This window comes from Silene latifolia, unplaced genomic scaffold, assembly GCF_048544455.1.
Source record: "Silene latifolia isolate original U9 population unplaced genomic scaffold, ASM4854445v1 scaffold_96, whole genome shotgun sequence".
NCBI lineage: Eukaryota > Viridiplantae > Streptophyta > Magnoliopsida > Caryophyllales > Caryophyllaceae > Silene > Silene latifolia.
Genome location: NW_027413827.1, coordinates 557,066 through 573,695, shown reverse-complemented (window position 1 = coordinate 573,695; position 16,630 = coordinate 557,066).

Below are 16,630 nucleotides of genomic sequence, written 5' to 3'. Positions count from 1 at the left end.
TTAAGAGTCTATCACAACCGAAATACTCGAAGGGGAGGGGGGGTGAATTGAGTATTTAAAAACTTATGCCCACTTTTTATTTTATATCAATGTAATTAATTATTTAAAGCTTATTGATTAAACTTTAAATAATTAACAAAATGATTATGAACGTAATGAAATGAACAAAACGAAAACTGTAAAGACACACGGTTTTGAAGTGGTTCAGCTTCACACGTCGAAGCCTACGTCCACTATTCTCGATTAATAATTTTAGTACCTTTCTCCGGATTACAAAATTATCAACCCACTCGTATAGCTAACTCTAGCTATAACTCAATTTGAATATTACTAGATATTCGGTTTTGACTATCTTAAGTTACTAAGAAAGTGCTTGATTGTTCTTCTAGTGTTCACAATATGAACGAGTAAGAAACAATATTTAAGCGCTATTATCTTATGACGATACTTAGAAATAATTGCAATATAAGATAACAGACGACTTTTCAAAAACAATTTTAACTTGCAAAAAGAATAATAAGATAAAAAACGTTTGCAAAGGATGTTTTGTTCGAGTATTGAACAGTGCTTTAAATGAATTATCATGTGTAGTATTTATAGTAGAGAGGAGATCTAGGTTTTCATCTAAGAAACCCTAGATGCCGTGTGGATTGATGCACAAGGAAGAAATTAGGTTAAATCTTATTTAATCATTTACAACTCATAAAATCTTGGAAGATAGGAAAGAATAAAATAAAAATAATATATGGAGATAAGAAATCTCTAACAAATATTATTTTGATTTACCATGAATCTTATCCAAGCACGAAAAAGATCTTAATCCATTTATTTATTCTAATAATATCTTAGTAAAAGATATGGAATAAATATAAGAAGATAAAATATCTTTAACAAATATTTTACCTAAGATCTTTATCTAAACCCTAGATTTGAAGAGGATCTCGTGTAGGTTAAGGAAGGAATAAGATATATCATTTTCCTATTTTAATCCAATAATATTTTAGGTAAAAGATATAAAATAAATATAAGGAGATAAAATATCTCTAACAAATATTTATTTAAGATTTTTACCATAAACCCTAGATACTATATAGATCACGTGTGAAGTATATAGTAAATAGGAGAACCAATCTTATTATTTAACCTAACAATATCCTAGTAGAAGATATGGAATAAATCTAAATAACCATAAAGATATAAAATATCTTTAGTAATAATCTTATTTAGATTTACCCTAATCTTTACTTGCACAAGGAGTTTTACACGTGTAGGAGACGGCCCATAAGCCTACTACATCCAACGTGAAACCCTAGTAAGATATTAGGTTAAACAAATTAGGGTTTAGATATGAGTTAGTACAAAACCCTAGTTAGCCACCAAGTAACAACCCATAAGTTGTCACACAAAGTCGGCCTAACTAAAGGGTGATTATCTATTCATAACCCAATTCAAGTGCAAAGTTCAATCTACTATAAAATAGGTTTTTCATTTAAAGAATATAAAGATAAGATTTGAAAAACTATTTTCAAAACAATTAAAAAAACAAGTCGTGCGTTTTTAATATTGCAGCTCAATGTTATAGCTAAATCACTTATAACATTGAGTCTGGTAGGTAATGTTATAACCATAACAGCTATAACTTTACTTACCAAAATCATTTCTTTAAATACCGTTATAAGATGATGACCTACGCTATCTAATCTTCCTGGAGTTCTTCAATGTAGGATCATCTCTTTATCTTGATCATAAGCTCTTCATCTTGAGCTTGTTATAGACTTGATCGAGCCTTTTGCTTGAGTGATCATCATACTTGAAACTTGTTACAGTTACTATGACGCTTTAAGAATCTTCAATGTTATAGCTCAAGCCGCTATAACATTACTTGAACGATGCTTCACAAATCTTCAATGTTATAGCCAAGGATGCTATAACATTACTTGCTTAATCTTGTAAACCTAAGTCAATCTTAACAAAGACTAAACAAACTATTACGAGCAAGAGTATATATAATATAAAGCACACATTTGTCATTATCAAAACTTAATCATATATCTATATGGTCCAACAATGTGGTTATAGGTGACGAGTTCGTAAAGGAGCCTTTCTGATTGATTGCTGGGGTTGATTAGATTGCAAATAAGGTAGAGTTTCCTTACTCAGTTGGATGTATAATTGATTAAGTTTTTTGTGATTAATTGTTGGCATGTTATCTTTGATTGGAATTGATGGAGGTTGATTGGATTGTACTTGTTGGTTGGTTGTTGTTTTGGGACCATGTCGAGAGATGGTTCCATCCCCATGTTCGCCCCTGTGACTCCCGACATAAGAGGGATGTGCACATTAAGGAGCAGGGATCGCTCATTGAGATGATCGGGGCTTAGGTTTTATGGATGCGGTCCCCACTGGCGGGGTGGGTTACCTGTTGCAATGGGTAACCTGGCAGGGCTACACATTTTAATGTGTATTCCGTTATTGAAAATTGTTGGAGTTGGATATTGGTTGATTGTGTTGTAGTATATGTTTCTGCTGCGTATAATTGATTTTCTTATACAATTGACTGACCCCGATTTATGTTTTCAAAACTGTGGTGATCAACTCGGGGATGGTGAGCAGTTGACTTAGGAGGTGATGGATGTTGAGATAGCTCAGGGGATATGGATGGGCGAAGTCATCACTTGTTGCGTCGATTAGCTGTAGTTGAGTTTAGTTTTATGACTTTTGGTTTTGGTTGTATCGTTTTAGAGTTTCAAGACTTTTAACCTTTTCTTTCAGCTGTTTAATAACAGTTGTTTCATTATGGCTTCTATGATGCATACTACCTCGGGTAACCGAGATGGTATCACCCTTATATGCTAAGGTAGTCCTTGGTAAGGCACTTTGGTATATGGGGGTATTACAGTAAGAGTAAAACTTTAATTTTTTACGAGTGAAACTTTAATGCTTAAAATTGAAACTTTAATTTTTTTAGGTCCTTTTCCAATATAAAAGTTGGAATTTATGTAATAATGTAATTATGACTAACTTTTGTGTAATTTCACCATTTTTTAATTGAAACTTTAATAGTAACGAGTGACTTTAATTTTTTTAGGCCATTTTCTATATAAAAATTCGAATTTCACTGATTTATAAATGAAACTTTAATGTTAAACAAGTGAAACTTTAATGGTATGCGTTTGTAACTTTATTGCTTAAAAAGTCATTTTATATATAAATTTTTTATGTAATTTTTATGTAACTTTAATGGTATATGATTGAAACTTTAATGGTATATGTTTGAAACTTCTCCACGGTTTATATTAACCACCACCACTTTAACCTCCTCCCCCATCAACCACCACCTTCACTTCCAACAACACCACCACCGTGCCGGCCCCACCTCACCCGAGCCACAACCACCACCACGACATCCCCACCCAAACAATTTCAATCGAAAAAAAAAACAAAATCTGAAAACAGCCATTAGACCACCACCACCGACGTTTTCTGTATACCACCACCTCCATCTCTTCCCCCTCATGCCGCCTACCACCCGAACACACCACCACGCACACGCCAAGCATCCCACGGTTCCAGATCTGAAAAAAAAAAAGAGAAATGGAAGAAGAAAAGTTTGCTGCCGCGGTTGGGGAGGAGAGGAGGAGGGACGACGGAGGCAACACACACCACGACCTCCTTTACTCAGATCTGAAAAGAAATAAAAGGGAGAGAGGTGGCAGGTAACACCCCCTTCTTACCCAGCCAAGGTAGTGGGAGGATGTTACCATCTCAGTTTCCCGAGGCGGTGAATCGGAGTTGCAATTAAGAAACATTTAATATAAATAAAGTATTTAACGAATTACAAATGAATAAATGAATGTTAAATGTAAACTATAACATATACAACTCGACTACTATCAACGTCATCTAACTAGGTGGCTCGACTCCAAGTCCAAAGCGCGTCCCGTCTCAGGTGTGACATCAAACCAATCTGTACTCAACCTGCTCCCCATATGATCGTAAATATCATATGGAACGACACATGCCACCCCGGAAATAGCTGACAATTTACACAGACACACGCACGTCAATTTCAATATATAAACATAAGACACAACTTGATAGATAAATATGCAACATGCCAATGATATGAATGAGACAATATTATATAATCACCACGCCGGTACCGTGACACGCCCAGACGTACCCACAACCACGCCAGTACCGGGACACGCCCAGACGTACCCACAACCACCGGTGCCAAGGACACGCCCATGACACCACACCTCACAAATAGGTACCGGGACACGCGCAGAGGTACCGAACCTGGAAGCCAACCGTATCCCCTGCCAGACGCTGTGTCTCAACCACACGAGTTCCTCCGTACTCAAGTCATTAATGTGCACATCCCTCTTGGAGTAGGAAGCTCCAAGAGGCGACTCAAGCGTAAGACGGTCTCCCAACCGTCTTACGTCTCCTCAACAACAACTATCACCACCAACAATTTCCAACCGTCACATATATCACAAAATGCATCACAATATGCCAATATGCCAATTACACAATGAATATGCATAACTCTTACAAATTGTGCCTTTTTCTCATATTCATGAATGTCAATCATACCACATACCCATGTATGCCAACAACCACGTGTAATAAAGCAAATTCAGTGACATTAAGAAACCAACTATAATGACTCATTAATATGTTATGAAGAAATCTCAACAATACTATGAGACTAACAACCCACAACAATCATGTCATAATGCAATAACAACACAATAATGACACATGAAACCATTTACACTTATTAAAACCGAGTAGGATTAACCTACCTTTTAGCAATCTTCACAAGCAATCCAATTAATCCAATTAATAAGCAAGATATGTCTCCTAAGACCGTCTCATCCTACAATACCACATAATAACTATCACAAATCATCCTACACTATAACATAATACTAAGCCCCTTATTATTACCCACATATACATACTAATTACTAATTAAACAACCCAATAAGAAACCCCTAAAAGTTAGGATTCATAAGACTATAAAAGAGTAGATCTCAACTTACAAGGTGAAAGGATGAAGGAGAAGGTGAGCAATACTCTAATCCATGCTAGAATACCCTAATATGGTGTTTGTGAGGGTCTTAGAGAGAAGGGAGAGAGTTTGGAGAGATAAGGAAGAAGATAGAAATGAAATAGTAGAAGGGGTTTTGCGGGTTTTAAAACCCGTCCGACCAGAGGGCACCCGACTGAGTGCCGAGTCCACTCGATCGAGTGCCAAACACTCGGTCGAGTTCCAAACACCTGGTCGAGTGCCTAGTCCACTCGGTCGAGTGACCCTCACTCGGTCGAGTGTTCAATCCACTCGGTCGAGTGCAATGCAGATTTCATCAATGACCAGTTTTCGTAAAACAGTCATATCTCACTCGTTTCTTATTAATTTTTGGCGTGTGACCTACCGTTTGAATTTTAAGAGAACAAGCTATCACCACCAATTATAATCACATCAATACCATGTCTAGACCTCAAGTTATTATTGTTTTAAGACGACCCTTCTATAGGCGGATATTATAACAACTTCATTAAGTCTAGTACAGGTTATACTCGGTCTACTTTATAGTCATACTTCACTCCCGAGTAGACTCCTCTAACCCGAGGGTCCTATCACGCATCCTAAGGTTCCTTTGCGGGTTCCAAAATACCCAGATATTACAATCTCCTCTCCCCCCCCCCCCAAAAAAATGAACTTCGTCCCCGAAGTTCGCCTTACTCACTCTTTTCACAATTATTCCTCAATCTTCTCTCAAGTCTCGTTACCGGTTATCATGTACTCTCTCGCCATTTTACTCTAACATAAAGTCTGTTAAGATTCTTATTGTCATTTTGACTCTTATTAACCATACATGTTTATCGTACTTATCCCAAGGTTCTTTGCTCAATTCTCATTACTTCCTCACGTGTCGTACTCTTTCTCTCCTTGATTTCCGAATTATTACTTTCACTCCCCCCTAAAAGAGAACTTCGTCCCGAAGTTCAACTGTCAAACTTCATAATGTGCTCTCATATGCGCATTACGAAATTCCACAAATGACCATGTTCCGGGTTCATCACTCTTTCTTATTTATTGCAAATCCGTAATTAAATCTCATATAATCGTAATTCATTGATATAACTTCCACCCTACAAGCCCCCAAAGGTCAAAGAACAAAATCAAACCCATGGTTCCAATCTCTAACCCCATAAATAACTCCCAACTTATGTTGGTTATATTTATACGTATCTATCACACGGTATGAGTCGTATATATTACATCAAATCTCATACACTCTCATGTATGCACATCAAATCGCAATATGCGGACTCCCTAAAACAATTAGATAATGCCAAACTTACATGTTATGTGACTCAATCATTTTCAATATTTCCATTTTTCGTACGCCTTGCCATGCATATACCGCGTCAAATCCACCATATGATCACACATGTGTTTCCACATCCGTTTCCGTCCATCATAAACACTTCTGTTATTAGTGTCATGCGACTTTGATTATGCATTCAATATTACTATGCGACACACACATCATGACAAAACTTCACACAACATTGACATTGTTATCATGATAAAATGAACTCATGGCAATTAACGTGCACACACACAATTGTCACATCATTTTTACCATCAAGTTGCTCATGTTAAATTAACAATTTTCATTTAAATTTCACTTTTAAGTAGCAAAAGCCACATAATATGGTCAAATGTAAACAATGCATAAGGTCTCACCCATGTGGGATCATCATGTTCATCCGACACAAACCAACCAATATAAACCGTGAAAGTAAGGGTATACACCCAATATTTAGTCGAGTATTGACAAAACAAGGGTAAAAGCGGACCACTCGGTCAAATGTAGAAGGCCACTCGGTCGAGTGTCACCTGGGCAGAAGGTTTTCGTTCCTAAACTCGTTTCCAAGCTTTCCTATTTCATCATACAAATGCTAATAGACTCCGATGGTGACTAATACACACTATCAAATAACCGAGTTTAATACAAACTCTTGGCCTAAGGCTATCATTACTACACAATTAAGATAAAATGTTCGAGACACACTACCGACACAAACATGCTATTTCATAGTTCTTTTCGCAACCGTTTCATCTCCTCCCCCACCACCGGCAACTGTATCACCATATCGTCACCAACAATCGCACTGTAGTGCGACACAATAGTCAATAATCACATTAGTATACATAACACCTTATACTATGTCGTGAACACGGCCCTAGCAACCCATTATTCTCAAGGGATAATAACAACATCATCACCCAAAAAAACGCTACAACGAGGTTACCTTGCATACCATGAATGTTTCGCGTAACAACTAAAAGACGACTTTACAAACAACATCTTTTACTATCACTCATAAGCCGGAGTCTCACCCAACTACTTTCACACTTCATGCATACACACATAGCTTAAGCGTCATACTATATAACACAAGTGACCAAATCTCTTAACAACATAATTAAACTCACATGCATTACGTAGCACACTCTTACTCTCATAACCGCGAAAACCAAGCTTTGTAAAACCAACTCAACATTATTTATCCCAATTATTAAAACTCAAACTCATCCTTATTACGTCACGTCCAACAACACGTCCTTCCCATAAGGGTTCACCCGAAACTTGTAAGAAACTCCTTATTGAATGTCGGATTACAGAACTTGCAAAATTCCCGACTCGTTTCTAGTTCTAATGCTCTCTCTCATATTCCGATCTCATAAAGGTTCGTCACCATCTATTTGATTCATACCATTTCTTAAGTACAATATTACACCCCAACCAATATTATCAAATCATGCTATCACTCTCCTTTTCAAACTCTTCGGTACCTCACTATTACCTCATCATTCCACAAATCCCGACTCAAACATGTGTTAACCAAAATATTCGAGTCCTACTCACCAATGATCACTCTCATATGTCCTTCAAATGCCGTTAACTAACTACGAGTCCGAACAACCGCTAAATATCCAACCATGGTCGCACTCCACCCATCATCTATAGGTTGTCTCTCATGATCAACTCACTCAACTCAAAGCTTTGTATAGGCCACATAGATTTCTAGTGTTCTCGATTCCCAAACTTGATGACTATACCTAATTCCACGCATCTTGTCCGAGACATATGCGTAAGGGTTAGGGTGAGAAAATTTTCCTTTCGGGCTCACACAAACTCTATGCCCAAAACTCCCGGGGGTTAAATCCCTGGAGGTACCACCGGCTCTTGGTGAGCATCTCTTGCTTAATTGCTGCTCGCGTTCCTTGATACCCTCGACATGCCACAGGGCCCATTTCACATGTCAAATCTCGGATGGGGTGATGAGAATTAAGACGATCCGGAATGGATAAGGAAGAGGTAAGAATCAAATAATCTTGGAATGAATAGAAATTTTCCCTAGCACTTTAAATCAGCAACCAACACTTGAAAATAAATCCTTGACACGAGTATTCATTCAAACAACGTTTACTTAGACACAAGTTTTCCGAGAAAAGAAGTCTTGGTGAAATCATGCTACAGTCTAATTCCAATTAAGATGAGGATGAACATTTAACAACCTCGACACCAGTACTTCAAGAATGAACATAAGAGTCAAAATTGTTTGGCATACTTCTACATTTTCATAAATTTGAGATACCTTAAAATAAATGTTCTAACTTAAGTTAACACCACACACTATTAGCAAGTGGAAGAAAAAAGGCAATCCAAATGATAACTAAGCATGGAAATAAAAATCTGGGTATACTAATTACGCAATTTGGAAAATTGTTTGTCTTAAGGATGGAAATTTTTCTCAACCTACGGCTTCACCATCCATTGTAGTGGAACATTAACATTACATGAAACAAGTAAACCATGTTTGAGTTTCATGACTCATAGAAATTTTGAGAGTCTTAGTCAAAATTTTAAGGTAAAATTTTCGTTTTAAGATGGAGCGTAGCTTTACTAACAAAGAAGGTAGTCTTATAACATAATTAAACAAAGTTTTACACATGAAAAATCAAAATTTGGGTATGGTTTCCCCATATTATGAAATTTTAAGATGAACTTTTTAGATAAAATTTCCGCATGAAAGACAAGATCTATCACTAACCACAAAGGTTAGGCCTTTGTTGGTCAGCTAAATCCAACAACAAGCACCAAATTTTAAGCATTGACTCAAGAACACAAGCTTTTAAGCTCATCTATGGTTGACAAAATTTTAACAAAAAAATTTTATTTTTTACCACATTAATGACGTAGAAAGTTAATTACTACCATGTATTGAACAAACTCATGCAATTAATTGGTAAAACTTAAACAAACAAGTGTAGATCTAACAAAAATAAAATTGGGGAAAATGGGGAAAGATGAACAAACTTTCATGGTCAAATTAGAGAAGACATATGAAGAAAAGTGGAGTAGCAAAATATAATAATCCAAACAACAAACCACAAAAATGGAGTTTTGGGATCATGTATAGATAAATATTGATGTTGAAGTTAGGGGTTTGAGATAAAAATGAAGAATATAAGATAGAGAAAAATGCAAATTTTACATGAGTTTCTCAGCCCGTCAGACTCACTTGGTCGAGTATTGAGGGCACTCGGTCGAGTGCAGCTTCACTCGATCGAGTGAGCATTTTCCAGAAGTTTACCAGTTTCCAGAATTTTCCCACTCGGTCGAGTAACTGGTCCACTAGGTCGAGTACTACCCTACCTGGTCGATCGTGGCCCAGTACTCACTCGAGTGATCCTCTACGGCTTTCAATTCTCGATTAAATTGAACTATGGTTTCCCTGCAACACAAAGAAGGATTCGGGAGTCCACCGACTATCGGTGACCCATCCCGAGTTAACATCATACGGCATCATACTCACGTCTTTGACACATTACCTTCATACTCATAACTACTCTACCAACAATCATCATTATTCATGCTTTAACGATAACACTAACAAGTTCAAACACGCATATGATATCTACATGCCAAGATTGAGGATTAATATCCCTCATGCACACACACACACACACACACACACACACACACACACACACACACACACACACACACACACACACACACACACACACACACACACACACACACACACACACACACACACACACACACACACATACACATACACACACACAACAATCCTTTCCGAAACATGTTGTACACATAGTTCTTTCACCCGACTTTCATAAGTTATCATATTCCACTAGTAAAGAAATGACATTAGGCGGGGACAAAAAGCTATGGTTATGAAAAATAGTCGTAGCCTATTATATTAGGCTGCGGTTTTTTTTTTTTGTAGAATGTAAGTTCTCATTAAGCTCAAAAACATCTATTACAAGCTAATTGATAATAATAATTAGGAGGATCATCTACATTATAGAAGACATCCAATTGACATCCGCATTAGCTACTACCTTACAACTAATCATCCTTGACCTGAGGCTCTTCTGAATCTGTTGTATCACTACATTCGGCCTCATTAAAATGTCATCAATTCAAGATTGATTCCGCTGTTGCCACACTGCATAATACACTGCCATTACAGAAGCAAGGCAAATGCTTTTCTTCAATGAGATCCATTTCCTTCTCCCAATCCAGATGATACCATTAACATTAGGTACAGGGATGTGCAGCCAATCACATACCCCTGCCATAATCAGACAAGCATACTGACAGCTCTGAAAGACATGCTCAATCGTTTCCTGACCAGTATTGTAGAGACAGCAAACCTCATCCTGGCAAACACCATGCTTATACAGTTTGGCCTTAACATTGAGTGCATTCCTGAGTATCAACCAGGACAAGAATTTATGCTTTGGTATTGCCCAGCTCTTTCAAAGCAACTTAGCCCATCCAACTTTCTGCTCTTTGTGTCGAATCCATTCATAACCTGATCTGACATTGTAACCACCCTTCTCAGCAAGCCAGTTACCATTCACAGACCCATTTTTGAACTCATCTTTAATTTTGCAGATAGTCTTCCAGTTCCAGCTCATATGAGGTTTAGGAACATGACTATCCCAATTGCTACCCTTGATATAAATCTGATGGACCCACTTGACCCATAAGCTATCTGGCTTGCTATACAAGCACCATACTAGCTTCCCAACAGTAGCCCTATTCCAGTCAAAGCTATATCTAAGGCCTAAACCTCCTTCACTTTGTGGGGTACAGACATGCTCCCAACTAACCAGAGGGGATCTTAAGTAGATATTAGTGCCATCCCAGAGATAATTTCGACAAATGCTGTCAATATTCTTCATCACACCTTTAGGGATCAAAAAAATATTTGCCCAGTAGGTAAATAGAGAAGTTAGGACATATTTCACCAACACTACCCTACCTGCATAACAGAGGTTCCTAGCTCCAAAAGACCTGATCCTCTTCATTAGTTTTTCAATTAGCACCAAACACTCCTTTTTTCCCAAATTTCTAGCAGTGATAGGTACACCTAAGTACTTGAAGGGAATTTGCCCTTCCACACAACCAGAAAGACCAATAATATAGTCTCTGACATGGCTCTGAACTCCAGTAAAATATATGTTGGACTTTTGCTTGTTCATATGTAATCCAGAGGCTTCAGAGAAGGTGGCAAAGGATCTCAGCAGAATCATAGCAGATTGTTTATCACCCCTTGAGAATAATAATAAGTCATCAGCAAACATAAGGTGCTGCAGTCTGAGCTTACTGCAAAGAGAATGAAACTTGAAGGGTAACACCTCTATAGTGAAATCCAGGATTCTAGAGAGATACTCCATTGCTATTGTGAATAACAAAGGGGAGAGAGGGTCCCCTTGCCTCAGACCTTATTTCCCTTGGAAGAATCCAAAGGGTTCTCCATTTAGCACCAAAGAATAGGAGGCAGTAGTCACACATTCCTTGAGCAGTGCAATAAAATGAGGAGTAAAGTTCAGAGCCATCAGCATCTGTAGAAGAAATGACCAGTTCACTGAATCATAAGCTTTTTTTAGGTCAACTTTAATAAGACATCGAGGAGAAACTGATGCCCTATTACAAAACCTGATGATATCCTGACACACAAGAATGTTTTCAATGATGTTTCTGCACTGTATAAATCCCCCTTGATTAGGACTAATAATATAAGGGAGAATCTTGGCAAGTCTTGAACATAGTAGTTTAGATATAATCTTGTACAAGACATTACTTCATGAGATAGGTCTGAATTGACCCACATTCTCAGGTAATGGCACCTTAGGAATCAGAGAAACAAAGTGTGGTTCACTTGCTTAAGCAGTTTCCCATGAGTAAAGAAATCAGAGACTGCTCCACAAATATCCTCTCCTATTATCCCCCAAGAGTCTTTAAATAAAGCACTTGAGAACCCATCAGGGCCAGGAGCTTTATGATTTGGAATTGAGAATAAAGCTTCCTTAATCTCAACATTAGACACAGGGCTCAAAAGAATCTCCCAGTGCTCATCAGTACAAACAGGCCCCCTTTTAACAACTGATTCATTAACCTGCTTCACAACATCAGATTCACCCAGCAGTTTCTTATAAAAGCTTAAGAAAGCCTGCTGAATGTCACCAGGTTCAGTACACCAGTGACCCTGCTCATCAGCTATTCTGAGGACCTTATTCCTAGCTTACATGGACTTCATGTAGCTATGAAACAGCCTAGTGTTAGTGTCCCCTTCAGCAAGCCATATAGCTTTAGATTTTTGCATTAGGAAACTATTACATGCAGTTTGTAACTCTTGATAGTCTTTCAAAGCAAGCATCTCAATACCAATCAGATCAGTATTGGTTGGATCACTTCTCAACTGCTCCTGCACATACTCAAGATGCTTTCATGCCCTCACACAGTTATTCTCCACATATCCAAACAAATCTCTATTAAGCTCCTTCAAGGGGTTCTTAAGCAGCTTAAGCTTCCTTATAATTTGAAACATAGGAGTGCCTGAGATGCAATTATCCCAAATCTTCTTAACAGTTGGGAGAAATTGATCCACACCACTCCACATATTAAAATACTTAAAACATCTTTTTTTCTGAGAATTTGAGCTCTGCCTCTGAATAATGCAAGGGGTATGGTCAAAGTACCCTTCAACATGGAAGTGAGCATAGTAATCAGCTCTCTCATTAACCCACTCATGATTAACAAGAGCCCTGATCGGTCCATTTCGTGTTCACAATTAAAGGTGTGGTCGTTGGGTCACGTCCGAATCAAAACACAATTTATAGCTTCACAAACAACTCTACAATTAGTGAAGAGGCAAGCAAAGGTCGGATCCCAAGGGACGGGTATTGAATTGAGATTTCTATTGCAACTAGTAGTGTCTAAGGGGTGTCACAAATTGGGTTGATGTAGAAGGTTACTAACTAAAATAGCAATGAAAATAAACTAGCAAGATGAATTAAAAAGAGGTGTAAACAATTGATTAAAAAGCACTAGGGTGTCATGGGATCATAGGGGAATCATGGGAATTGATCATACAAACATGTTCTCAAATTATAAGCAAGCAATTATTGTTGTGATGGATTGAGTTGGGTTATATCTTACAATCCTAGGAAAGTTTGGGTCCCGGAGCCGAATCGATTAGATCGTACAACACCTACAAGTCGACTTAATCTTCCCTACTCAACAATATGCATGGTCTAATGAGACTCGAGTTGGGTTATGTCTTACAAGTCTCATTGAAAAGATAGAAGATGATAGTAAATGCAAGGATTCATAGGCTTAGCATTTCATCAAATATAACATGTGCATGAGTTGAGATCAAAACAAGCAAGCAAATAAAACATGAAAGCATATTAATTTAAGCATGAATCATTCCCCATGTTGGTTTCCCCTAATCACCCATTTAACCCTAGCTAAGAGACTACTCACTCATTATCATGTTGATCATGCTAGCAAGGTTGTCAATCATACCAACAAAATGAAACATGATGAATAAATGAAAGTAATTAACAATAATTAAAAAGGGATTAAGAGAATTATACCTATCAATGATTCCAATAATAAAGCAAAGATAAAAGAAGTACTTGAATGCTTGATTGAGAGGTTGTCAATCTCCCAACAATAACCCAAATAATCTTCAATTACCCAAAATAACGGATGAACAAAGGAGAGATTAAGGAAATAAAACTTGTATTAGAACTTGATTAATTGTTGATTACAAAGCTAAAGAGAGATTTGATTGATATTAACTACTCTAATTATTGATAAGAAGAACATGCTCCTCTAATTAGACTAATGGGGTATTTATAGTGGAAATTAGGGAGGATGCATTAGGGTTAACTAACGGCTAAACTAGTAATTACACTTTTTAAATTGAGCAGGGAGGAGCCGGTATTTTCCGAAGGAAGGGCTTCTTTCTTTGTAGCTTGGAGAAGAGGAAATCGCGTTGTCTTTGGAATCGGGCGGAATAAGGTCGGGACGGGCGGATTCTGGTGATGGAATCCGAGCGGATTCAAGGGAATCTGGGCGTATTGTGGAGGTGGAATCCGAGCGGATTAGTGGAAAGCCGCACGGATTCTGCAGCTGGAGGACGGCCGGATTGGGGACAATCCGCACGGATTGTTCCCCAGCAAGGCTTCTTCCTCTTTTCTTCCCTTTTATTCATAAATTCCTTGGGGATTTCCTTGGGGACTCAAGGATCCTTTCTCAACATTGCTCTTCTACTATAATATGTACAAAGGCCTTCTAATCTTGTCTCTCCTTGATGCTTGGTCATTGAATTCGATCAATTTAGTCTCGTTTTGCCATGAAAATGCAAGATTCTTACTCCTTTCCTACCAAGGGATCAAAATCTCAAAGAATATGCAAAACAAAGAACTAAAGATAATAAATGACCCAAATATGCACTAAAAAGCATGGGAACAAGGCTAATCGGGGGCTAAATATGCGCTAGTTATGGTCACATCAAATATCCCCAAACCGAACATTTGCTCGTCCCGAGTAGAGAGGTGATAAAGACTAGGACCAATACTAACCTATCCTAATAATATAGTCGATATGAGACAATTAGCGGGTCTCACTCCGCCCCTTCAACTCACAACAAGACAACCATGAGGTAGGATGCCTTCTTGCAAGGCAAGGTGGGTCTTGCCAAAATGGCGACACATACAAACATTAAGCACATAAAAACACATAATGGATGCATCTACAAAAGGAATAGCCACTTCCTCATCAAGTGGCGGAGGCACTAAAGAGGAACAAATTTAAGAGCATGTAATCCTTCACAAATACTAGTTCAACAAATTACTAAGGCTAAGAGGATGGCACTAAATCACCTCCAAATGGTGTTAAACTAGACTACTTTCGTCCTCAATTTCCAAATGCTTTCGTCAAGAGCGATCGGATGGTGGTGGAATGATGATCCCTATGATGCTAGTAGCATATGACATGACAAGTCTCGAATTCTCTACAAAAGTAAAGGTCGTGGATCGTCCCAAGCTCGACCAAGTGGCTTGACAAAAAGGCTTTTTGGGAATGAAATGCTCAAATCTTTATTCACAACGGGTGGATATGACTAGTATTCAAAATTGTCCTCATTTCACTTTCACATTTCAAAAATTTAAGATGGGGTTTGTCCCTTCCGGTCTAGTGTCCTTTGCTTTCGCCAATCGCTTATTAGGCAACCGGTTAACCTCTAGACAATAGCTTTTCGGGGTGATAGTCACTCTGTCTCTGGGCGGCCGAATTCACAACCGTATGGGGGCCCAATTCAATGGATCCCGCACCAAAGCACATCGAAGTGGTACGCCTCCATCAAAACAACTTAAATTTCTCAACATTCAACAATTCATAACATTTGAGGTTTCCTTGGCATTAAATTACTTCCACATGACAAAATTCTTTGAAATGAGCACTTCAAGCTTATTGATAAAATATTTTTGGGTTGCCTTACCACAAGGTCAATCAAGGTCACCTAGACAAGTTAACCAAGTCCACATCGCATCACGGGGTTGGATAGGTGACTCACATGCAAACCCTTGACTAGGCTTTGGGTCATGGGTCAAAAGATACTAGTATGACACTATCTAGGGTGTTTTACAACCATTCTAGTAGGCAAAGTCTTAAGTTGAACAAGTATTTGTAATGGCTTAGTTGCTCTTGTCAAAGTTCCTAGTTAGGCATTTTTCAAAACATTTCTAACATGCAACTACATGCCATGATGCAACTAATATAAACATCCTAATACAAGTGATTCTATCAACTAATATGACATATAAACTAAATGCAAGTCCTAAGTTCACATTGTTATACCGCATCAATCAAAATAAAGCCACATAGTCATTAACATAAAGAGGAAAAAGGAGATTGGAAAGATCATACCATGCGGTCTTCATGATCCTCATGTCTCAGATGTGGCGTAGTCAATCAATGTGAACAAGGATAGAACAAATACAATATATACAAAACAATATACACAAGACTATAAAAGGAAATAAACATGTTTTTGGGTTTTTCAATTTTTCAAATTTTTATGATTTTCGGAATTTTTCAATTTTTTTGGATTGTTTTGAATAAGAGTTAAATGTTAGAATTCCCATCCCCACACTAATATGGGCATTGTCCTTAATGGCCAAAATGATGGAAATTAGGCAAAGATG